The 25,002-nt window shown below is 41.4% G+C and overlaps 1 protein-coding gene across 1 annotated transcript in view; it reads left to right on the top strand.

Annotated features, from left to right (window-relative positions):
• The first annotated feature begins 1,335 nt into the window (after positions 1-1,335).
• sgms2a (sphingomyelin synthase 2a) overlaps positions 1,336-25,002 on the top strand; it is a 73,056-nt gene continuing 49,389 nt past the window's right edge. The window contains exons 1-2 of the mRNA XM_043673961.1: positions 1,336-1,433; positions 1,964-2,090. The gene's annotated coding sequence lies outside the window, so the exon portion shown is untranslated. The remainder of the gene's footprint in view (positions 1,434-1,963; positions 2,091-25,002) is intronic.

The following is a 25,002-nucleotide window of genomic DNA, read 5'->3' on the forward strand; positions in this document are numbered from 1 at the left end:
ATTCCTCACAGTTATGAACACTGTCAAGCCTCCTGTTAATCTTCTCTTCTCCAAGGTGCACAGTCCCAGCAACTTCAACCAATGCTCGATCTTATCCACACCCTTCCTCATGCCTTTACATTCTTCCTAAAGTGAACTGGCCAGAACTGGATACAGCACCAGTTGAGGCTGAACCTATGTTTTACAGATATTGGTTGTTAAATGCACTGTTGAACTGAATCTTTCAGACAAACCCCCTTCCTGATAAAAGTTCCTACTTTGTGATGAACTATTGGAATTTATCTGCATTTGGTAATTGTTGGTCTGGCATAACTATGGGCCTAGGAGGGTTGAAAGCTGATGTCCAGTAACATGTAAGTATCTATGGGGAACAGGACACCATGAGGCTGTGATGCTCCCTATTGTCAACACCTGCTGACACTCACTGGCCAGCCTCCCAGTATAAGGTATCAGCAGTTGGCTGCATCAGCTGGGCAGCTAAGGCAAAGAGAGACAGAAAGTACTTGCAAGTAAATTCTAGCTTTTAGGAACATTCTTACATTGGAGCCAAATCTGAGAGGTAACTGGTGAAACTTTGTCTCCTCAAGACACATTAAGGTGAATGCAGAATATCAATTTTAAATTTGATTTGCATGGGTTGGAAAAGAAGCCAGATTCAGACAGACCAAATCCTATTAGGAAATGGGGAATGGATGCAGAAATAGGACAGTTGCACAAATTGACTCAGCTACAAAAGCACATCCCTGACTGGGGAGAGTTTCTGGATTTTCATGAATCATGGAAGATGGGATATAAATGCATGCCATATATTACATGGAGGCAAACTTCTTCTGGAGCATTGCATGCTGAAATGGGGAGTAGAGTCTGGAGTGCAGTATTCTGAGGGACTAAATGGTCTTTTTAATCGTTGTCTTTAGTGGAAAAACTGATCGCCCCCAATCCATTAAAGGCACTCTCACAGTGTCGAGAGAGTAACATAGCTTCAAATCTAAATTTTATACTTTTATAAGAAATGTCAACAGCTCCTCACAATACAACAATCGATTTATAGTGATTTGGGTTACACATCTGACCTCACAATCGGAATTGTACACCAACCGCAGAAGTCAGATCATTTGTTGTGAATCTAAATTCACTTTAAATTCTGGGAAGGTAAACCAGTTTTCTTTATCATTTCTGCATTATGTGTACAAGATTAAAATGTTTTAGTTTAAAACACACACGCAAGAGGAGCAGAGAGTTTGTGAGGTGGAAAGGAAAATGAAACAAGTTCTAAAGTGTGTAGTTTTAATCGTGAAGACTGTTTGTGGGAGGGGTTCCCATGTAGACTGGGCTGAAGGTGGAGCCTCTACACTGGGTTTAATCCGGAGCTGCGCTGTTGACCATAAACAGACTGTCCCAGCACAGCACATAGAGGAGTGGTCCCATCTGTGGTAAGGGGCTTTTCAGCACTTCCTCACACCACTTCCCGAAGTTTTGTGGGAATTATAACGACTCTGTTCCAGCGGGGAATGGGACACTGTCTGGATAATAATGGCACAGCTTTGGTCTTTTAACACCGGATTTAAGTGAGAAGCAGCTCTGAAGACCTAGTTTACCTGGGAGTATGATTCAGAGAGACTCTGACCGAGCTGTTTTGGATAAAGTTGGTATGGAAGGGAACTGTTTATAGGAGGGAGGAGCCGTTGAAAGGCGACTCACTGCAAAGTTGTGTGTTGAATTAAGACACTGGGAGACCCTGACAGTGGGTGTGGGGTACAGAAATGCAGATTATCAAAGTTAGAATGAAGTTTTCTGTTGGCTGTACGGTTGGTTCCTACTCTCAGCGGCTGCTTCCCTGGTCAAAGCTGGCAGTGCGTTTATTTCCATGCTGGAGTTTATTTTTAGTGTCAGAATGTAATTACTCTATTTTCCTCAATACTGGTGTGTTTATTCCTGTGTTTGTTCCCCTCTGGCTCCATAGGCATTCCCCTGTGACTCCTGAATGATACCGGTTGTGATACCCTTTTTGTACAAACCCAGTTAGTCACTGGCAGGAACAACTGATGTTGGTGTTAACGGTGAAGAGGTCATCGGGTTTGAGGTACTAGGTAAGAACCCAACGTTTCTTGGTGCCTACGTGCTGAGTTCCAACTAACCTTTGCCCCTCCCCTCTCCCCATTATTGACCAGGTTTACTGCTGAGTCCAACGTGGATTTGGGAGTGGCGATTGATTCAATTTCCGAATAGTGGGCTGTACACGTTCTGGGTTAGATTAAATCTGAGCCAGGAGCTGGGAACCTACAGGACAAGCAGCTGAAGGAGTTGATAAAACTATTGAATTTTTTAAAAAAAAATTAAGGTTCTAATTCTTGGCAAGATAAGAATAAGGCCAACGATGTTTTAATTAGCAGCAGCACAAGGTGTATTTTATTTCTCTGGATTAGGTGGTTCATTCGCTAGACTGGAGCATGTGGTATGTGCTGACACACCACTACTGAAGGAGTGTAGCACTGCCTGAAGTGTTAGCTCTTCCACAAGATATTTATTCAAAATTCTCAAGGCCCTATTGCTCTTTTTTGTAGTTCGCTAATGGAATATGGGCATCTCCGGCTAGGTCAGCATTTATTGCCCATCCCTAGTTGTCCAGAGGATAGTTAAGAGTCAACCACATTGCTATGGGTCTGGAGTCACATGCAGGCCAGGCCAGACCAGGTAAGGATGGCAGACTACCTTCCCTAAAAGAGGTTAGTGAACTGGCTGGATTTTCCCTGAAAACTGACAATGGTTTCATGGTCATCATTAGGTCCTTAAGTCCAGATTTTTAAATTTAATTTAAATTCCACTATCTGCCACAGTGGTCTCCAAAACATTAGTTGAGTTTCTGGATTAATAGCCTAATCATGATGCCACTAGGCTTTCACCTAATGGTTGTCTTTTATAGACCTGTATCCCAGGTCTCCATGAGAGGAGGGATAATGTCCAGGTATGTACATAATCGCTCACGAAATTTCACTGAGTGTGCTTGCTGTGGGACTGTGTGCAAAATTCCCTTCAGCACCTTCCAAACCCACAACCACTTCCATCTAGAAGAGCAGGAGCAGCAGATACATTGGAACACCACCACCCATAGGTTCCTCTCCAAGCCACTCACCGTTCTGACTCCGAAATATATTGCTATTCCTTCAGTGTCACAGAGTCAAAATCCTAGAACATCCTCTGTAAGGGCATTACGGTACTACCTACATCAGAGAGACTTCAGTGGAAGGAAGAAGGAAGCTCACTACATCTCAAGGACAACTAGGGACAGGCAATAAACACTGGCTCAGCCAGTGATGCCCATGATCCACAAGAGAATAAGTAAAAATTTGACCTGTTGGGATTGTCTCCATTGCAACAGTAACCATATTTCAAAAGTTGTTCACTATGAATTGTTTAGGGTTGTGGAGGTCATGCAAGATGCTGAATTATTGCGCGTTCTTCACTCTTATACACCACATTGGGAATTGTAGGTTTAATGGAGTTAAATGGAAGGAGCAGGGAGTAACTTGCCACTGGGAGATTTTTGATCAAATACATGAACTGGGCTAGAAATTACTTTATTGTTGAAGTCAAGCAAGTAATCTTTGAAACAAAAGTGTGTTAGATATTGGCCATTTTAGTACTAGTGAGTTTGAAGTTTTTGGAAATGGATGAATCACTTAATAGCTGTCCAGAAGAGATCCTTTAAAAAGTGAGTGCACTTGGGAAGATAGTGTAAGTAACACTGTGGCCTAAATTTCACAAGACTGGAATAACAGCAAATCTGGTCTGTCCAGTTGTTGCTTGCGTATTAGGCTGCTCCATGATTCAATTCCTGATTATTGTAGCACCGTTGCCCCCCCCCCCACCCAATTAGTTCAGAAATACCTGGTCAGAAGCTGTCCCTCACTAGTTTTCAGGTGAGGTTACTGCTCATTGTGCTGGTGCAGTTGCAAGATATCTTTAGGGTTTTCTATAGCTGTGGCTGAGGTGCAATCCACAAAATTCCCCACAAATATTCATTGCAACATGCATGGCTGGAACTGCTCCAAATTAGCTAGTGAGCCAGGTGGCTCATGATACTGATCTCTGTCAGTTAACCATTTTGTCCATTGTTTCTTTATGCCTCATTTATTAAAATTCTTAATGTATTGTGACTCACTTTTGTGTGACTGGCTGCCCAGGTTAGCAAATGTGACAGTGCAAGTTTAAACAAATCATTTCCTCACCGGTTTAATTTGCAGATATTTTTCAAATGCTACGTTGTGACCAAACAAACTAAACAGGAGTACAATTTAAAAACATTGTGCACTTTGGAAATCTCACTTGACTTGAGAGCTGACTGACAATATGATTCAGCATGTACTCTCAACTGCAATGTCTCAAAGTGGAGTGCAACTTTTGGTTTCTGCCATAACTATGAGCCATAATTATAAGTAAAGGGTTAATACTCAAATAGCGATGTAAGGGATCACATAATAAACTCTGCAAAGAACCGTGTTGAGCCTTGTGTTAAGCCTAAGAGTTTAAATAGTAGAATTTTAAAGAAAAGGTAATATTTACCAAATTCTTAGAATCTAACAGTCTGTGCTAAGAATACCAGAAATCTGACCTCCAATCAGCCACCCTCCGTTACAAAATAATCAAGTTCCTTAAAGTGAGTGAGAAAACGATGAATTATACTCCACCACTGGTGACTGTGCCTTTAGCTCCTTGGGTCCATGGAGATCTGGCATTCCTTTCTTAAACTTCTCTATCTTTCTAGTCCTGCCAGATGATCTTTAAAATCTACCTCTTTTTCCAAGGTTTATCCTTCTAAAATCATCTTATATGGCTCAGAGTCAAATTCTGATGTAACACTTTTATGAAGTAGCTTATGATATATTCCCTTGAAGGAACAAGGTAAATGTACATTTGTGCATGGAGTTGGCTGATGGAGGAATATTGGCCGAGATACTGAAAGAATTAATCTCCTTCTCTTTTGAAGTGAAGGGAGAAGAGTGGGTCTAGGATTGGTACTTTAAACATAAATAAGGGCAATGTTGTGGACATGTAAACTGAGCTAGCTGAAGTGAATGGGAATATAAGGCTAGGAGAAAGATCAGGAAAGTATTGGTACGGGATATTTCAGAATAATCATGACCGGTGCATAAGGAAAACTTCCAAGGAGATGCTCACCATCCATGGTTAACTAAAGAAGTTAAGGAAAACGTCAAATTTAAGAAAAATGCATATAATTAGAGGCAAAGAGACGTACAACACGGAAACAGACCCTTCGGTCCAACCCGTCCGTGCTGACCAGATATCCCAACCCAATCTGTCCCATCTGCCAGCACCAGGCCCATATCCCTCCAAACCCTTCCTATTCATATACCCATTCAGGTGCCTTTTAAATGTTGCAATCGTACTAACCTCCACCACTCCTCTGGCAGCTCATTTCATGCACGTACCACCCTCTGTGTGAAAAAGTTGCCCCGTAGGTCTCTTTTATATCTTTCCCCTCTCACCCTAAACCTATGCCCTCTAGTTCTGGACTCCCCGACCCCAGGGAAAAGGCTTTGCCTATTTATCCTATCCATGCCCCTCATAATTTTGTAAACCTCTATAAGGTCACCTCTCGGCCTCTAACGTTCCAGGGCAAACAGCTTCAGCCTATTCAGCCTCTCCCTACAGCTCAAATCCTCCAACCCTGGCAACGTCCTTGTAAATCTTTTCTGAACCTTTTTCAAGTTTCACAACATCTTTCTGATAGGAAGGAGACCAGAATTGCATGCAATATTCCAAAAGTAGCCTAACCAATGTCCTGTACAGCCGCAACATGACCTCCCAACCCCTGTACTCAATGCTCTGACCAATAAAGCAAAGCATACCAAGTGCCGCCTTCACTATCCTATCCACCTGTGACTCTACTTTCAAGGAGCTATGAACCTGCACTCCAAGGTCTCTTTGTTGAGCAACACTCCCTAGACCTTAGCAGGACTTATACACTTAATGGTAAGATTTGCTTTCCCAAAATGCAGCACTTCACATTTATCTGAATTAAACTCTATTTTCCACTTCTCAGCCCATTGGCCCATCTGATCAAGATCCTGTTGTAATCTGAGGTAACCTTCTTTGCTGTTCACTATATCTCCAATTTTGGTGTAATCTGCAAACTTGCTAAAAGATGAGTGACAAATCCGATGACTAGTCAAAATATAAAAGAATGACAGAGTATGACTCAAATGAATTAGAATATGAAAGGAAGCTACCTAAAAATGTAAAAACTGATAGCAAGAGTTACTATTTGATTTTCTGATAGCTATAGTGAGTAAAGTGAGTGTTGATGAGAATGGGGAGTTAAGAATACATAATAATAAAGAAATGGCTAATCTAATGAATACTTTGCTTCAATCTTCCCAATACAAGATGAAAGAAACCTCTCAGTAAATCGGGGGTTGAATGAACAGAGGAATTTGTTGAAATTATAATCACTAGGGAAGCATTCCTGAACGATTTAGTGGAGGTGTGGGGTGACAAATCTCTAGGTGCAAAGGTGTTGGTGGCAGGCTCATTGATTGTGTTTTTTAAGTCGGAAGTAGATCACCTTCAATCACCTTGCCTGATGAGAATCTATCAGGGTGGATGGGATTGTCAATCCGAAGATAAGTAAATCAGCCGTAATCTTATTGAATGGTGCAGCAGACAGGAGGGGCCGAATTGCCTGCTTCTGCTCTGACGTTATATGTATGAATAATGTGTGTAATGATCCTTTCAGTCTACTTTAATGGGCAGAACGGACTCCAGTTTAACATTGCCAGATGCACCACCTCTGAAATGGTATTCTCACTAGTGCCTTGCTCAAGAATGTAACATCAGAACTATTGCAAATGAAATCTATCTTTGCCAGTAATTCCATAAGTATGAAATACTAAAAATATCCCTGACAGATTTCCGTAGGTGTAGGAACATTTGGAACAAACCACCTTTTGATTATTGCTGCTTTAACAAAGAAATTTTGACCCAATTTGGAATTGTACCAGTTAGCTGTAAAGCACAATGATATTAGAACATAGAAAATTACAGCGCAGCACAGGCCCCTCAGCCCTTGATGTTGCGCCAACCTGTGGAATCAATCTGAAGCCCATCTAACCTACACTATTCTATTCTCGTTCATATACCTATACAATGACCATTTAAATCCCCTTAAAGTTGGCAAGTCTAGCACTGTTGCAGGCAGTGCATTCCATGGCCTCACTACTATGAGTAAAGAAACTACCTCTGACATCTGTCCTATATCTATCATCCCTCAATTTAAAGCTATGTCCCCTCGTGCTAACCATCGCCATCTGAGGAAAAAAGGCTGTCACCATTCAACCACCCTATCTAACCCTCTGATTATCTTATGTCTCAATTTAAGTCACCTCTCAACCACCTTCTCTAATGAAAACAGCCTCAAGTCCCTCAGCCTTTTCTCATAACACCTTCCCTCCATACCAGGCAACATCCTAGTAAATCTCCTCTGCACCCTTTCCAAAGCTTCCATATCCTTCCTATAATGCAGTGACCAGAACTGTACGCAATACTCCAAATGCGGCCGTACCAGAGTTTTGTACAGCTGCAGCATAACCTCCTGGTTCCAAAACTCCATCCCCGTACCAATAAAAGCTAACACATTGTACGCCTTCTTCATAACCCTATCAAACTTGGTGGCAACTTTCAAGGATCTGTGTACCTGAACAATGAGATCTCTCTGCTCATCTGCATTACCAAGAATCTTACCATTAGCCCAGTACTCTACATTCCTGTTACTCCTTCTAAATTGAATCCCCTCACGCTTTTCCGCATTAAACTCTATTTGTCACCTCATAGCCCAGCTCTGCAGCTTATCTATGTCTCTCTAACCTACAACATCCTTCGTCACTATCCACAATTCTACTGACCCTAGTGTCATCAGCAAGTTTACTAACCCATCCTTCTGCCCTCGTCTAGGTCATTTATAAAAATAACGAAAAACGGTGGACCCAAAATAGGTCCTTGCAGTGCACCACTAGTAACTGAACTCCAGGATGAATATTTCCCATCAGCCACTACCCTCTTTCAGCTGGCCAATTTCTGATCCAAATCACTAAATCGCCCTCAAATCAATGCATCTGTATTTTGTAATATTGTGATACTTTCCTCTTGTCTCCCAACTTCCCCCACTGCTCTGTATTTGATTAGCTAATAATTCTAGATCATATGTTGACTGTGACTGACTTAGAATAAATAAATGATGGTTTGTAGCAGCTATACTTTGAGAATCTCCTTTTAATTCTTCTCCCCTCCCTGCCTTCTTCCTGGACTTGGACAGGAGATTTATTGAAATGAAATATTAACTGGGATAGAAGGTATTCTGCTCAAACATTTTAAGGTGTCAAACATTCGGTTGCAAAACTCTTGCCTTCAATTGAATCTCAGTCCAGGCTCGCATATAATCTAAATTGATACTTAATTGACATACTGGGGGAGAGATGATCTGTTAGAAATGCGGTTGTTTGGATTAAATGCTTCACCATTTCATCTTTTGGGGATTCTAACTATCACATGGTGCTATTAGAACAGGGGAGTTCTCCCTGTGCACTGACCAGCAGTTAACCTTGAATCAGCATCTACAAAGATTATTATCTCATTGTGGTTTGAGTTTATTGTATGCAAATTGCTAAATTTCCTGTGTAGAAGGAATAATTTATAGTCCTAAAGTACTTGGCTGTTAAATGTTTACAATACCCTGAGGTTATTAATAGACCATAAAAAAGAACAGGAGTAGGCCATTCAGCCCCTTGAGCCTGCTATGCTATTCATTAGGATCATGGCTGATCCGGCATTCTGCATGTCCACTTGCTTGCCATTTTGCTGGAAGCCTTGATTCCCCCACTGACCAAGAAACTACCTGTCTGAGCCTTAAAAATACGCAAGGGTTCTACCCTCCCCGCTCTCTGTGGCAAGGAATTTCGACAATTCTCTTCTCCCTGAAAGAAGAAATTCCTCCTCATCTCAAACTTCATTTGGTGCTCCTTCATTCTGAAACTGTACCCTCTGATGTTCTATAATGCCATGAATTGTATAAATGACGCAAGGAGTGTGCATGCACAAAGGTAAAGTGACAAAAGCGCATACCCCATTCAGGTAATTTGGGACCAGTGGTTTCTTGTTCACAGCTCGAAGCAGACATTACCATCTCTATTAGCTAAACAACTGAGGGACAATGTCAGCATTGCTGTAACAGCAGCACCACATACTAGCCACACCATCTGTGTTCCAGCCGTAAGCCACTACACCCGAGGAATGGTTGAAATTCTGATCCATGGTGAATGCTGGATAAGAGTCCTGCCATTAAGAGATCAAAGCAACACCAGGCAGTGGTGTGTGTGTGTGTGTGTGGAATTGGTCAGTGTTTTTTAAAAATGAAATGGAGGTGGAACAGTCTGCGTGTGTGTGCTGATGTCACAGTGTGCAGAACTGAATGATGTGGGTTCCATGATCATTCTGGACCAGTTTGGGCTGAAGGGCCAGGGATGTGCAGGCAAGATGGATTAACAATGGTAAATGTGGGGTTACAGGAATAGGATGGGGGGCTGAGTCTGGATGGGATGCTCTTCAGAGGGTCAGGGCAGACCTGACGGGCTAAATGGCCTCTTTCCACACTGTAGGCATTTTTTGTGATTGATCATCCAGAATCTGATTTAAACCAAATAGAACGGGAGTAGAACAGTAAAATTCTGAACATGTCCAAGATACTGTGGGGGAAATTGAGGACTGCAGATGCTGGAGATCAAAGTCAAAAAGTGTGCTACTGGAAAAGCACAGCCGGTCAGGCAGCATCCAAGGAGCAGGAAAATTGACGTTTCCTGATGAAGAGCTTATGCTCGAAACTTTGATTCTCCTGCTCCCTGGATACTGCCTGACTGGCTGTGCTTTTCCAGTGCCACGTGTTTTGACTCAAGATACTGTTTTGGGGGGGGGGGGGGGGAAGCTGAGCTGGAGACTGTTCAAGTCCAGCCGCAGCAAGAACCTGGATGGGCTTTTCGTCAGCAGCTGAGCTGAAGCAGGAGCAGAGCTGGACAATGTTGTAGAGATGGAAATCTGTGATCCCAGTGGATATGTGACCAGGGTATTATCTCAGGATCAGCTGTTTCTTAAAAACAATTGGCTTGTGTAGGAGATGGATATTGCTGACAAGGCCAGAATCCTTTACTGCCCTTAAATTGATTAGATTACATTACAGTGTGGAAACAGGCCCTTCGGCCCAACAAGTCCACACCGACCCGCTGAAGCGCAACCCACCCATACCCTTACATTTACCCCTTACCTAACACTACGGGCAATTTAGCATGGCCAATTCACCTGACCTGCACATCTTTGGACTGTGGGAGGAAACCGGAGCACCCGGAGGAAACCCACGCAGACACGGGTAGAATGTGCAAACTCCACACAGTCGTCGGCTGAGGCGGGAATTGAACCCGGGTCTCGGGTGCTGTGAGGCAGCAGTGCTAACCACTGTGCCGCCCACGAGAGAGTGGCTCTCTCGGTCGTTTCAGAGGGAAGTTAAAGGCCAGCTGTGTTTCATTGGCTCTGGAGTTACATGTAGGCCTGACCAGGAAAAGGTGGCAAATTTTCTTCCACACGAGTTGGGAGGTCATGTTGCGGCTGTACAGGACATTGATTAGGCCACTGGAATATTGTGTGCAATTCTGGTTTCTCACCTGTTGGAAGGATGTTGTGAAACTTGAAAGGGTTCAGAAAAGATTTCCAAGGATGTTGCCATGGTGGGTTTGACCTATGGGGGATGCTGAATAGGCTGGAGTTATTTTCCCTGCAGCGTTGGTGGCTGAGGGGTCACCTTTTCGAGGTTTATAAAATAGTGTGGATAGGGTTAATAAACAAAGTCTTTTTCCTGGGCTGGGGTTTAGAGTGAGGGGGAAAAATTTAAAAGGGACCTAAAGGGAAACTTTTTCATGCAGAGGGTGGTGTGTGTATGGAATGAGCTGCCAGAGGAAGTGGTGGAGTACGGTACAATTACAGCATTTCAAAGGCATCTGGATGGGTATATGAATAGGAAGGGTTTAGAGGGATATGGGCTAAGTGCTGGCAAATGGGACTAGATTAGGTTAGGATATCTGGTCGGCATGGATGAGTTGGACCGAAGGGCCTGTTTCTGTGCTGTACTTCTCTGACTAAGACAACCCCATCAAGCACATGCCTGATAATGACTGAAAGAAGCAGTTTGGACATCTAGCTCTACTTGATCATTGGAAATTGATGGCCTTTTAACAAAGTGAGTGGGTGTTTATGGTGCAGTGGTAATTTCCCTACCTCTGGGCCAAGTGGCCTGGGTTCAAATCCCACCTGCACCTCAGAGGTGTGTAATAACATTTTTTGAACAGGTTGTTTAAAAATAAACCGTGCAGGAAACAGCTGTACTGCAGTGAACCTGGAGTTATGTTGTTGTCTTAGAGGCAGTTTACAGTAAAGCTTGTAATATATCGCCACTGCATCAGTGTGTGACTTGAGGGTATAAAGGTCTCAGTTTCTGTCTTAAGTTGTGCCATTTGAGTATGTTGGAAAAACAGTTTGTTACTAACCCAGACACTAAAAAGTCTGCAATTCTAATATGTGTATAGACCAGGAAATGTAATAAATATTTAGTTGATCTTTCAGCACTATGGTGCCCATATCTGGTTCCTGCATTGCACGAACGAAGATAAATATTATCGGATCAGGTACAGGTACCATGCTGGAGGTAGGAGTGGGAGATTGCCTTCCAAAGCATCAGTATTTTGGAAAGATGGACAGGATTGTAATGCATTTCTGGTGTTGGCACTACGCACACAAGATTACCACAATTACGGCGAATATGCTGCCAGAGTTAGTGTATTGCAGAGCATTGACAACCCTGTTCAATGAGATTACACTGTATTGGTGTGATCAGCAATGGGCTGATCCCCGCAGCTGGGTGCAGTAGTAAGACGGGAGGATTTGATTTTAACAATCCACGTTCCTTGCCAGTTTCTCTTCTATTTGAAGAAAAGAACAGTTTTGACAGTGAACTTTGCAACCACAGTCTTGCAGTAATAAAATCTAACACTTCAAATGCATTTGAGGCCTGCTTCCCCCACACCATCTGAAAAAGAGCATATCCAGCCGTGCATGCAGTTTTACACCTGAACTGGCCAGTTGAATGCAACGTGAAGCTGGAGTTAGAGTTCTGGAGGCATTAGAGAGAGTACAGAGGAGGTTTATGACTGTGGCTCCAGGGATGAAGAACTTCAAGTCACGAAGATGCAGTGGGCTGTTCTCCCATGAGAGGAAGTCTGATCTTGTATAGTCAAATCAGAGGGGCGGACATAGCAAGTAAGGAGAAAGTGTTCCCACTTGAGATTGAGAATAAGAGGGCATAGATTAAAGGAATTAGTGAAAGAAGTTCAAGGAGAAGCTGCTTCACACAGCAAGCGGTTGAGGGTCCGGACCGTAGCATGAGAGCGTGATGGAGGCAGCTGTTATTTCAAATAGGAATTAGTTGGTGATTTGAAAAGGAATGACAGTCTGAGATAGGGTCAGAAGGCAGGAGAATGGCACTAGGTAAAATGCTTGTTCAGCAACTCTCCGACATGATGGGCCGATCGGACACATTCTGTGATTCTGTTAGTTTGTCTACTTTGTTCTTGGCTGCTGCTTCGTGTAACACACATCCCAACCTGTCTGTCTCTCTACACTTTGTTTTCTTTTCAAGGTTTTAATTATTGAATGGGATCTAATGTTGGTTGTTTAGAGTGCTGAAGTATACCTGACAGGAATGGAAGAAAGGTCTATGTACGCTGAGATCTTGTAAATTCATCATGGAGTAAAGGTGAGCAACACAGTGGAGATACATAGTTATATTGTGGACACAATGCCACTTGTGTGAAACAGCCAATATTTGGTAAACATTGGAGTTATATCTGGGAGGTCTTCCACCATTCTGCATCAGGCAAGCACGGTGGCTCAGTGGTTAGCAATGCTGCCTCACAGGGCCAGAGGCCCGGGTTCGATTCCAGCCTCTGGCGATTGTGCAAACTCCACACAGACATTCTCCCTGTATCCGCGTGGATTTCCCCTGGGTGCTCCAGTTTCCTCCCACAATCCAAAGGTGTGCAGGTTAGGTGAATTGGCCATGCTAAATAGCCAGTCTTCAGGGATGTGTAGATTAGGTGCATTAGTCAGGGGGAATGGGTCTGGGTGGAATACTCTTCAGGTTTGGTATGGACATGTTGGGCCAAATGGCCTGTTTCCACACTGTAGGGATTCTATAAGTCAACGATAAGTCATTGCTGGAGACTTGAGGAATTCTCAAGCCCAAATTTCACCCCTATTTCCTCGTAGCACATGCCAGCAAAATATCAGTGGTAGTGACATCATGGCAATGTCACTGAACAGGCAATCTTGAGGCTCAGGTTCTGGGGGTAATGGGTTCAAATCCCACTTTGGCACTTGGCAGAATTTAACTTAAATCCATAAATGTAGAATAATTAAGATCACCTCAGTCATGGTGATCATATCAACTGTCATTGTTGTAAAAATATATCTGGTTCACTCATACCCTTTAGGGACGGAAACTGCTGCCCTTACCTGGTCTGGCCTCCATGTGACTTCAGACCCATGTGATTAATGTTTAAGCACCCTCTGAAATGGAAAAAAAAAGCCACTCACTTTGAGGACACTTAGGGACTAGCAACAAATGTTGCCTTGACATCCCATGGAAGAACTAAAAACATTTGAAATCTGCCTTCATTTCTCTTTTAACAAACCTGTTCATAGATGTGATGACACACTGGTGCAGGTTGGACTTGATCTCAAACCTCCTGACTCAGGTAGGGTCACTACCATTACATCACAAGAACCAGTGAAAGCTGCATTGATAATGGAGGTTAATAAACATCAGGTGATCAAAACACAGTAAGTGCTGGAGATTTTTGAAGAAACACAGTGAACCTTTTTGGTTGGACTGGGTTGGAGGGTTAATCAGCTATTGGAGCTGTTCCAGCATTCAGTCAGATCATGGCTGATATCACAACTCCATTTTAACATTCTTCACTGATATCCTTCCACTTCCTTGTCACCAGTCTTGTGTTTTTTTACATCTGTGCCCTTGAGCTGAAATCTCACATCAGATTTTTTTTTTGAATTTGAAATACCGATTAGCCCATCCCTTTTACCCTCTAACATCCAAGTTAAAAGAAGCTGCTGCAGTTTAAGGCCTTCAGTCCAAGGTGGTTTTCTCATCTATTGTGAGACCCTTGTAAACAGTTGAAAGTCCATTACAGAAAGGCACCAACGTTAAAACTGAATGGGGACACAGAACAGAGTTCAAACTCTGTCCTTGTGATATGGGAATGTATTAATCGGCTGCTTAGCAAAATACTGCTCACTCAATTAATCTCTTTTAGATTGTGGTTTGATCTTGCCTGGATGACAGCGATACGATTTATAGATTTTTTTGGCAGAGGGTAAACTGGGTGGAGCAGATTATGTGGTTAGATCGTTTTAATAATTTGTTTAGTGAGTGACAGATCAATTCCTTCCTGTCTCTTGACAACTCATAGCTGAAAATGTGTTGCTGGAAAAGCGCAGCAGGTCAGGCAGCATCCAGGGAACAGGAGAATCGACGTTTCGGGCATAAGCCCTTCTTAGGCTTATGCCCAAAACGTCGATTCTCCTGTTCCCTGGATGCTGCCTGACCTGCGCTTTTCCAGCAACACATTTTCAGCTCTGATCTCCAGCATCTGCAGTCCTCACTTTCTCCTCTTGACAACTCATCCCTTATGTTCTTTTTGCACCCTTCGTTTGCCCTCTAATGTTCATTTCACTGTGCATATCCTGCTAAATAGTTCATTGTTCAGAGTTGAAACTCTTGAATGCACTTTTGGGACCATAATAGGGTGGGGAGGATGTGACTAGAATCTCCTGTCAGATATCGGTGTCAACTCTGTATTTAAACCCGTGAGCTCTCTTCTGCCCCATGGATGAGGAAATCATGTCATTGAAAGCAAATTACAGCAGATCTGGAATAATGAAACACTGGCGCTGTGAGGCAGCAGTGCTAACCACTGTGCCACCGTGCCGCCCAGATATCGGTGTCAACTCTGTATTTAAACCCGTGAGCTCTCTTATGCCCCATGGATGAGGAAATCATGTCATTGAAAGCAAATTACAGCAGATCTGGAATAATGAAACAAAGTACTGGAGGAACCCATCAGGTTATTTGTAAATTTGTTATTGCCCAAAGGGAGATAAGTCAACCACATTGCTGTGGATCTGGAGTCACATGTATACCAGACCAGGTAAAGATGGCAGATTTCCTTCCCTAAAGGACATTTGTGAACCAGATGGGTTTTCCAGCAATTGGCAGTGGTTGCCATTAGGTTAGCTTTCTTCATTTACAGGTTATTTAACAAAAAGCTTAAATTGAACTTTCACTGTCTTCCATGGTGGGATTTGAATTCCCATCCCATGGGAGCCTGGGGTTCTGGATTACTGGTCTTGTGGTATGACCATTATGCCATCACCTGCCGTTGTATCTGTGGAGAGAGAAACGGAGAATGTTTTGAGTGTGAGGACACTTCTTCAGAACTGAGAGTTCTCCATTGGTTATCAACCCAGTGTTAGGTCCAGAGGTCTGGGCTCCTTCTAGGATCCTAGAACAGCACAACACAGAAGAAGATCATTGAATCCATTGAGTCTATACAAGCTTTTTCAAAAACAAATTCAGTTCACCCTTGGTTTCCCATATCCCTGAAAGCTTTTTTTGTTAGGTATGCATCTGGTTCTGCTAGCGTTATCATACTTTTCGACACTGCGTTCCAGGCATTAAAAAAGTTTTGTCTAAACTACTGTCTAGTTAGCCTATAGATATTAGAATATATCAGCTCGGTACCTGATCTATATTGCATTCACTCGTCATCCAGACCTTGAACCTCTCTCAAAATCAGCAATTGCTGGAGAAACTCAGCAGGTCATGCAGGATCTGTGGAGAGAAAATGCAGTTAACTTTTTGGATCCAGTGAACTAGTTAATATTCTGATGAGTCACCAGACTCAAAACATTAAGTCTGATTTCTACTCTCCGATGCTGTCAGACCTGCTGAGTTTCCCCAGCAATTTCTGATTTTTGTTAACTTTAAACAACTTAAACAACTTAAACCTTGTTTAATCTGATATTGGGTAGTTGTTCTAACTGCAGGAGAGTCCTCAAGATATTCATTTATGCAAACAGAGCAAACTTGAATTAGATTGCCATATACCATCCATCATTATAATTCCCCCAACCAGAATAAGCCTATCATTTTATCATTTCTGCACTCGGTTACATTTTAAATTAGAGTTTTTGCTTCCATTGCTCCCTCTGTATCGTTTGCCCTTTCTAGGTGAGAGATCTGAGGTCAGTCCTGAATTTACCTTTTTAGAGCTGGTAGGTGACTCTTTTTGTCCTGTTCTCTCAACTTAATCGAAAACCATTTGTTTAATTGTAAATTCCTACCATACCACGTTAAACTTCTCTAAATTTATTGAGTACAGAAAGTAACTGTCTAATCATGTATAACAGTCATAATCCAACCTTTTTTTTTAAGAGTTGTAATGTCTGGTACGTGTTGGAACTTGTTGGTTTACTTGTGAAGGACTTCACATTTGTCATGATAATTGAACCAGTGTCGACAACTATAGCTAGTTTCTAGGGTGTTCAAGTGTGATTGTTGAACTGTACTTCAATAAGAAAATGACTACACAGAAATCTGGAGCTTCCCCAGTGTATCAATCAGTGGAGGCTAAGTTTAACCATTGTTTTCATGGTTATAAATTTCTCTCTCCTGCTCTTTGCTCCTGTTCATTTTAACCTGACCCAAACCCACCAGACTGGGCCATATTCCAACCATACAAAAGTAATGATGCATCTTAAAAATCAGTTTTCCAAAGAAAGCTCTGAAGAATGTAGAACTCCCTCCTGAAGAAATAGCAAAATAGAGAGGGGGTCCAAAATAACGTGGAGGCGAATCAGATTCTATTTTAGTAGAAACCAGAAATAGAAATTGGTGAGCAATAATGTTTTGAGGAAACAGAAGGGTATATTTGATTAGATATATTTTAAAAAATCATAAAAGGATTAAAAACTTGCATTTATATAGCACCTTTCGTGAGCTTGTAACAGTCAGTGCTCCAGATGACCACTGTTGGAAACTGAACACATCAAAGATTCTCAAGCAAAATTGAAGTAAATGATCAGATAATAGTCACAGAGTTGGACAGCATGGAAACAGAACCTTCAGTCCAACTCATCCATGCTGACCAGGTATCCTAAATAAACCTAGTCCCATTTGCCAGCATTTGGCCCATATCCCTCTAAACCCTTCCTATTCACGTACCATCCAGATGCCTTTTCAAATGTTGTAATTGTTCCAGCCTCCTCCACTTCCTCTAGCAACTCATTCCATACACACAACACCCTCTGCATGCAAAAGTTGCCCGTGAGATGCCTTTTAAATCTTTTCCCTCTCACCTTGAACCTATGCCCTCTAGTTTTGGCTCCCCCACCTTGCCTATTTACCCTATCCATACTCCTCATGATTTTATAAACCTCTATCAGGTCACCCCTCAGCCTCCAATGTTCCAGGGAAAATAGCCCCAGCCTCTTCAGCCTCTCCTTGTAGCTCAAACCCTCCAATCCTAGCAACATCCTTGTAAATCTCTTCTGCACCCTTTCAAGTTAACAACAACTTTCCTATGGCAGGGAGCCCAGGCATGAACACAGTATTCCAAAAACAAACTAATCCATATCCTGTACAGCCTTAACACAATGTCCCAACTTCTATATTCAGTCCACTGACAGTAAAGGAAAGTGTGCCAACTGCCTCCTTCACTACCTGGTTTGTCTGTGATTCCACCTTTTAAGTAATCTTGATTGTTGTGGGAAAGATATTAAGCAGGAGACTAGGGTAACACACTTCCTCTTGAAAGAACGTCATCGGATTTTTTGTGTCTAACTTGTTCACCGGGTGTGGACATCACTGGCTATAATAACACTTATTGTCCATCCCCAGTTGCCCTTCAGAAGATGCTGGAAAACTGCTGGATTCCATGGAAAATGGATATGCGCGTGGAGCTGTTCAGCAATGAGTTCCAGGATTTTGACCCAGTGACAGAACAGTGATATATTTCTAAGTCAGTTTGGTGACAGGAGTTTAAGGTGCATCTTCGAAATCCTTTCTCTTTCATAGTACGTTTCATGGTAATGTGTATCACATGGGCCTTGTATCTAGGTTAAAAAATTGCAGTGAGATGAGACATCAGCCCTATTCAGTGTTCAAATGAAATGGACAGTTTAAACTTATCTTTCACACTTCCTGCAAATTTTGGAGACGAACAGTCTAATTGCTGTAAGGACAAATGCTGCTGCATTGGTTCCAAATATGAACACCTTGCACTTTCTTCCCAACAAAACCTTCTGAACTTTCCTTTAATCTTTGACAGCCATGTCATCCTGACTTGTTGTTTGGAGGACTTCAGACAGGTTACATGACCCCCTTCATTTTACCCCAAACTTAGAGCATCCCAAAACATCCTAATCCAATCTCATTTGAAAAGCCTTGAACCTCCATTTGTTTTGCTGTAGATTTGAAGTACTGGTAGTGAACCTAAGATTCATGTTTTTTTCATAGCTAGATATTCGCCTTGCTTAATAACTTTATGTCCATAATCCAGGATGTTGTATACATGCTTGGCTTTAGCCCAACCCTAAAGTATAACATGGTATTTATCTACATTAAACAAACTCTGCCAGGCATAAAACCTTTCTCTCATTGCATATAATCTGCTGTAATCCATTTTTTATTTATTTCTAACATCTATTCAAATCACTACTGTCTGCAAGTTTGTGGATAATGTACAACACTGGTCCTTGGCAGACTTCATCCAGAAAAGTGTTCCCCAGGCAGAATTGCTACCATTAACAGCAAACTTCTGTGAACAGGAATGCTACAAATTCCTTCTGCATCTCAAAATCTGTATTTCCTCGGTAGGGGAAGTCCCAAACTAGAGTGCATAGGCTTAAGCTGAGATGGGAAGGATTTAAAATGGACCTATCATGTGGGAATCTCTTACTGCTGTGTATATTGCTCAGTAAGTATTTCTGGATACCAATTTTCTTGAAACACACTTTGAAGAAGTTGATAATTGCCATAATGAGGAATGACTCAGTCACTTAGAATCTCTATTAACCTTGGGAGTAAAACTCAGTGTCCTCAACAATGCATAAGTCAGCCTATGCAGTGCGAAATAGCTCTTTTGGTTCCCAACAACAGAAAAATGAGCTGCTTGTTACCTCCCCAACTACCCACTATTCTTATCCATAGCCCTTCTAGTTGGTCTGGTAGTTTTAGTAGTTGTTTGCTGAGTTGTCTGCCTGACTTTGTACACATGAAGACTACTTTCTTTAAGTTTGTAAAGCTATCTTTGCTTGAGATAGATTTGTCGCTGGACATGACCCATTAGTCAATTAGGCTTTGTTTTAGTACCTGCCTGTCATTCATTTGTAGATAATAATGTGAATTCCTTTTGTATTTTCATGTTATTTTGAAGTTAATGATTTTATTTTCCTTGTTGGGTGTGCTGTGCCACTAGTCACCCGGTTTCATATCCTTTATCATTTCTACAATTGTAGCCGCCTTGGTATCTGGTACTCAGCTGAAAAGTTCAATAACAATCAAACCAATGTTGCCCTCGTAATCTCCCTCATAGATGTCCAAAACTACATCGAGGTTTCTACTTTTAAAAATTAATAATATTGATTATATCAATTTACATGGGTGACATGTTTGGTTTAATTAAGTACTAAGAGTCTTGATAGGGATCTGTATTGCACCATGAGAGTGTCCCTGCCACTGTGCCAGGAGGCCTGGGTTTAAGACTCGCTTGCTCCAGAGGTGTACAATAACATCTGTAAACCCATTGACTAGAAAATATCTAATAGACCATAAATACACCTTTTAAGGGACTTCCACCTTTGTTGCACTATCTTGATGAATCAGTTTTAATAATGACAGCTTCAGACCTTCTGTGACTAGTGGGCACCACAGGGAATGGAGCACATTTAAATCCCCTCTGTCAGTTAAAGCACAACGTACAACCAAGACCACCTGGCTTCATTAGTTTTTAACTGTGTTGCTGTCTCCATATCTTCAATTTTACATTGCTGTTGTTGTACTTTTGAGCCATTCAACAATGTATGGCAGTTTAGAATGTCAGGGAGCGAGAATGACTTGTTTGGAATTGCACATAATGCACAAAGCATTTATAGACCTTGCGTGTCACTATACACCAGGGTCATAGCAATAGGCTACTTTTAACTTTAGAAGCATTGCTCTCAAAATTTGATGTTTTACTTGAAGTACCGATTGTATGCATTGTTAATATAGAGACCTCCAACGAGGTAGATTTAATTGTAAATGAATGCTGCTCATTCATTATTTTTCTACTGACACTGAGGGGCTGTGTTCTTAAAGTGATGAATGATGATGAGTGATGGCACACTCTAGAGAGGATTTGTGATGGTTAGGCTAAGCAACTGTATACCAATATTCTTCACTTAGCAGTATGAAAGATTGTTACTGGGTGTCAGAACCAGGAATTGTCAGTTTGAAAACTTCATTCAAAGCCAAATCTCAAAGGGAAAGAAGGATGACATTGAGAAAGACTAACTGAAAAGAATGAAGAAATACGTCCTATTTTTCAGCTTTGTAAATATACCACAATTATTAAACACTTGAATGAGAGCTAAACTTGAAAAAACTAATTTTTTTGTCAAAGAGTGAAATACTATATAAAAACTGAAAGAACTGTGGGTGCTGTGTATCAGGAACAAAATAACAAAAATTGCTTGAAACATTCAGCAGGTTTGGCAGCATCTGTGGAGAGAAATCAGTTAATGTTTCTGGTCCAGTGATCCTTCCTCCTCCTCTGTCTTGACGCTGCTCTTGTTTCACTTTTAGCCAAATCCTATTGACAACACTGAGAGTTGAGCACTATTCCAAAAGTAGAACTGTTCAACAAGCAGGTTGTTTCCAGATAGAAGAATGTTTTGGAAGGTTACAATGCGGTTTACATTTTTGCACCCATGGCTTGACTCTGGTATGTATGAGACTCTTGGGGTGAGGAAAGGTGTGTACCTTTTTCATAGAACATTCCTGAAGAGTGCTTCAATTTGACTTTTATCTGACTGTACATACCTGTGTTGTTGTATCTCTGTTCTTGACAGAATTACTCTGCCGTGGGTGTGTTAGCAAAGCCAGGCTGAAGCTGTATGAGCTAGTATGATTCAGAACTCCGTAATTTGCTACACTCCTTTTACAATCATCACCTTGCTTGATAAAATCCAGATAAGGTGGCTGCTTTACTTGCTCCCTCAGGGTCATGATTGCCAGAATGATCAGCAATGAGCAGGAAGGTTAAAGCTAGAGCTGAAACTTTTATTGATGTTTTCCCCATTGCAGTTACAAGTATTGGCAGGAAATGTGATTAGTCTGACATGGCTTGGCATGTTGCCAGCTACAGGTGAGAAAAGAAATGAAGTAATGTTCAGACCATCATTCCTGTGTTTTGTAACTGTTCTATATTTGCAGCCCGTTAAGCAATGTCACAATTGTTCCAATGTTAATACCTGGCCTGATCCTAATTTTGAAAGTGAGAAATCAGCTGGTGAGTTTTGAGAAGATTTGTAGCTCAGGTTGAGGTTTTGGATGTAGGTTTGCTCGCTGAGCTGCAAAGTGACATCACCAACCCAAACACATAAATAGAAAGCAGGAATTTTCAGCATTGTTTCGCCTGGGGCCCACTGAAGATGTTACCGAGTAGTGTAATGAAACATCTGGAAATGAACCTTGCAGCTCGGCGAGCAAACCTACATCCAAAACTGCTGGTATTTATTTGGTGTCATTCACATATTTGGGACATTCCAAAGCACTTCAGTTAAGTGCATGTAAAGTGAAGTCACTGTTGTGAAGTGGGAAACACTCAGTCATTTATACAAGGCAGGATCCCATGGAGGATGACGATAAGTTAACTAACTGGTCAGTCTGTTTTAAACAATAATGGTGGAGGGATAAATGTTGTCCACAGCATTCGAAAAGCAGTTCGTGAACCAGTGTCTTTGGATCGTTTGTCCATTTAATTCCACTCATTACTGTCAGTGAGTACGGGAAAGAATTCTAATCTTTTTTGTTTCAATGTGTATTGAAGCGTAGCTCAGAGGTACCTTTCAGAAATAGAAGGATTGTGGTTTAAAGCCTGAACTTCCTAGGCTGAAGAAGGGCAGCACTGTCAGAAGTACCTCTGGTATGGTGTATTCAATAACTGCAAGCTGCCAGATGCATGTCAATTTTTTTTCAGTGGAATATTGAATCAAAGGAATATCAAATGATAGATAAATATTTAACAACCCTTCTAGATGAGAGAGGCAAATGTGTTACTGTGCATTGACTAAATAATCCACTGTTCTCAAAATCATTCCTACATTTGGAACCCTTACAAAAATCGATGCACGCTGCAGACTTTTGGAAAATACTGTCATACTCAAGCTCCAAGTATCATTAGGCCCCCACTTTCCAAGAACGAAGTCAGTTTGGCTAATTGAGCAGGATTTTGTTTTTTGAAATTGGCGTGCATCAACAAAAGTAACATGTTTGTGTGTTTCAACAGGTGTAAGATGTCAAAATCTGCTTCTGTCGCTTTATCACAAGGATATCATTTTGATTGCTTGTCTTCTGTTAATTCAGCGAGGTGATCACTTTTTTAATATCAGGGACTGAACATTTGTAGTATTTGATCATTTTTTTAAAATGTTGCCAAACATCATTGCTGATTGTACATTGAGTGTTTAATTGAATTGAGAACAGAAAAGTAGAGTTGAGGCCGAAATGAATTTAGAATTAGAATTAGAATTAAGCTTCATTATCACACATACTCAACTCAAGGGATACGGGAGTTCAGTGCAAAGTTTAAATTGTGCCATCTTGAGATTAGCCAAGATTGTATCAAATGGCAGAACAGGCTGGAGGGACTGAATTTGCTTACTGTTGCTCCTAGTTTTGATCTTATTTTCTTATGATCCTACAGGTGGTTGCCATTCATGCATTAAGTAAAGATTCACATGTGCTTCATGTTACGGTTGTGAGGTTTATAAAAGTTGTTTTTAACTTTCTGACACTGAAAAAGCTCTGAAATCTGACTGGCGGTAAGCTTGGGTTAGTTTGTTGAAAATGGGCTGGGTATGAGATGGAAAGGAGGTAATAATTATTTTCTTTAACTTATGGTAAACATTTTGATAATTGAACATTTCCTTTTAAGAGTTCAACATTTCATGCTGCAGCATTGTGAAGCTGTTGCTTGTACCTGTAAATATAAGTGCTTATGTACCTTAGAATTTAGGAAGGCTTAGATTGTGTTTTCCTGGGAAGATGATGCAGGGTTTTTATATTTGGAGACAATGGCTGCTTTCTGAGTTTTATAATGGATATACTCTGAGTCTCAAGTCTCCAATGTTGAAGACAGTGGATTGTAAATAATTATGCTGCAAGCTGTCTTTTTTTTAAATAAGAGGAAAGGGATTTGGGATCAAGAATAGCTCAGAGTTCATATCTGGTTAATGTGTTGCACATTGTTATGGGAATGAAAACCGACGGTCATAATGAGATCAGATTACAGACTTACCTCCAAATCACTATCATAGACGGCAGTTCTGTGCGGTCAACAGAGAAACTGATTTCCTTAGATTTGTGACCATTTCAAAATGATGGTTCCCTTCCGAGCCACTCACCATCTTGACTTGGAAATATGTTGCCATTCCTTTACTTCTGCTGGGTCAAAACCCTGGAATTCCCTCCTCAGTGGTATTGTGGATCAACCCACAGCTGGTGGACTGCAGCTGTTCAAGAAGGCAGCTCACCACCACCACCTACTCAAGGGCAACTAGGGACGGGCAATAAATACTGGCCCAGCCAGCGATGCTCGTATCCCACAAATGAATTTTAAAAAGATGAACCTGCAGCCATCTAAAAGCTGAGAGATTGCTGTGGCATAACAGAGAAGAGAAACAAGCTTTCCTGCTGGTAGTGGATTTAAGGAGCTCTCAATGTTAAGGAAAGTTCATAGGGATAGTCATACAATGTTACTCCTCAGTGAAATTAAGATTAAAGGAGTCCACTTAAAGCTAAGAGTAACTGTTTATTCTAAGGATGATAATTCTATGGAAAGTGTAATGTCTGATAAATATAAAAGGGAATGATCCTTTTTGTGGTTTAAAGCATAAAGTGCTTAAGACAAAACAGTAATTCATCAAGTTTTTTTTATCTTTGTTCCAGTAATAGTTTTAAAATGTCAATGTGTTGGGTCATTCTTTCATCCATCAACTCGAAATTCAAATCTCCTGTTGAACAATGTTTGTTGCCATGGAGTTTGTAATACACGGTGTAAGAACAGAATGAAAGTGAGTTGGTTTTGATTTGGAATCACGTGCTTGTGTGTCATTCTGAATGAAAACTTCCCAGTGTGTAAAAATGTGGTTTCAGTGTTTCCTGTCATTGCCTGACTATTAGAACAGTTCAGTGATGATCAGCAATTGTACAAAATAAGGCAATAATTAAAGCTAGAACAGCTATTACTGCACATTCCTCTCACTGCAATATTATGAGCAATAATGTTGTTTCAGTAGAAATTTGTTTTCTTGCCTTTTTTTTTCGAGTTATGTTCTAGCAACAAAAGTTGGATATTGCTTTGAACAAGAAAACTGAATTTGTGCTCTCCTTAACCTTGACTGTGTTTTGAACCTGTGATAGAGTTGAGTTGTTGCAAAACATACTGAGGCTGGGGTAATAGCCTAGGAACAGAGATAAAAATCACACAACACCAGGTTATAGTCCAACAGGCTTATTTGGAAGCACTAGCTTTCGCAGTGCTGCTCCTT

Source organism: Chiloscyllium plagiosum, chromosome 32 (assembly GCF_004010195.1).
Source record: "Chiloscyllium plagiosum isolate BGI_BamShark_2017 chromosome 32, ASM401019v2, whole genome shotgun sequence".
Lineage (NCBI taxonomy): Eukaryota > Metazoa > Chordata > Chondrichthyes > Orectolobiformes > Hemiscylliidae > Chiloscyllium > Chiloscyllium plagiosum.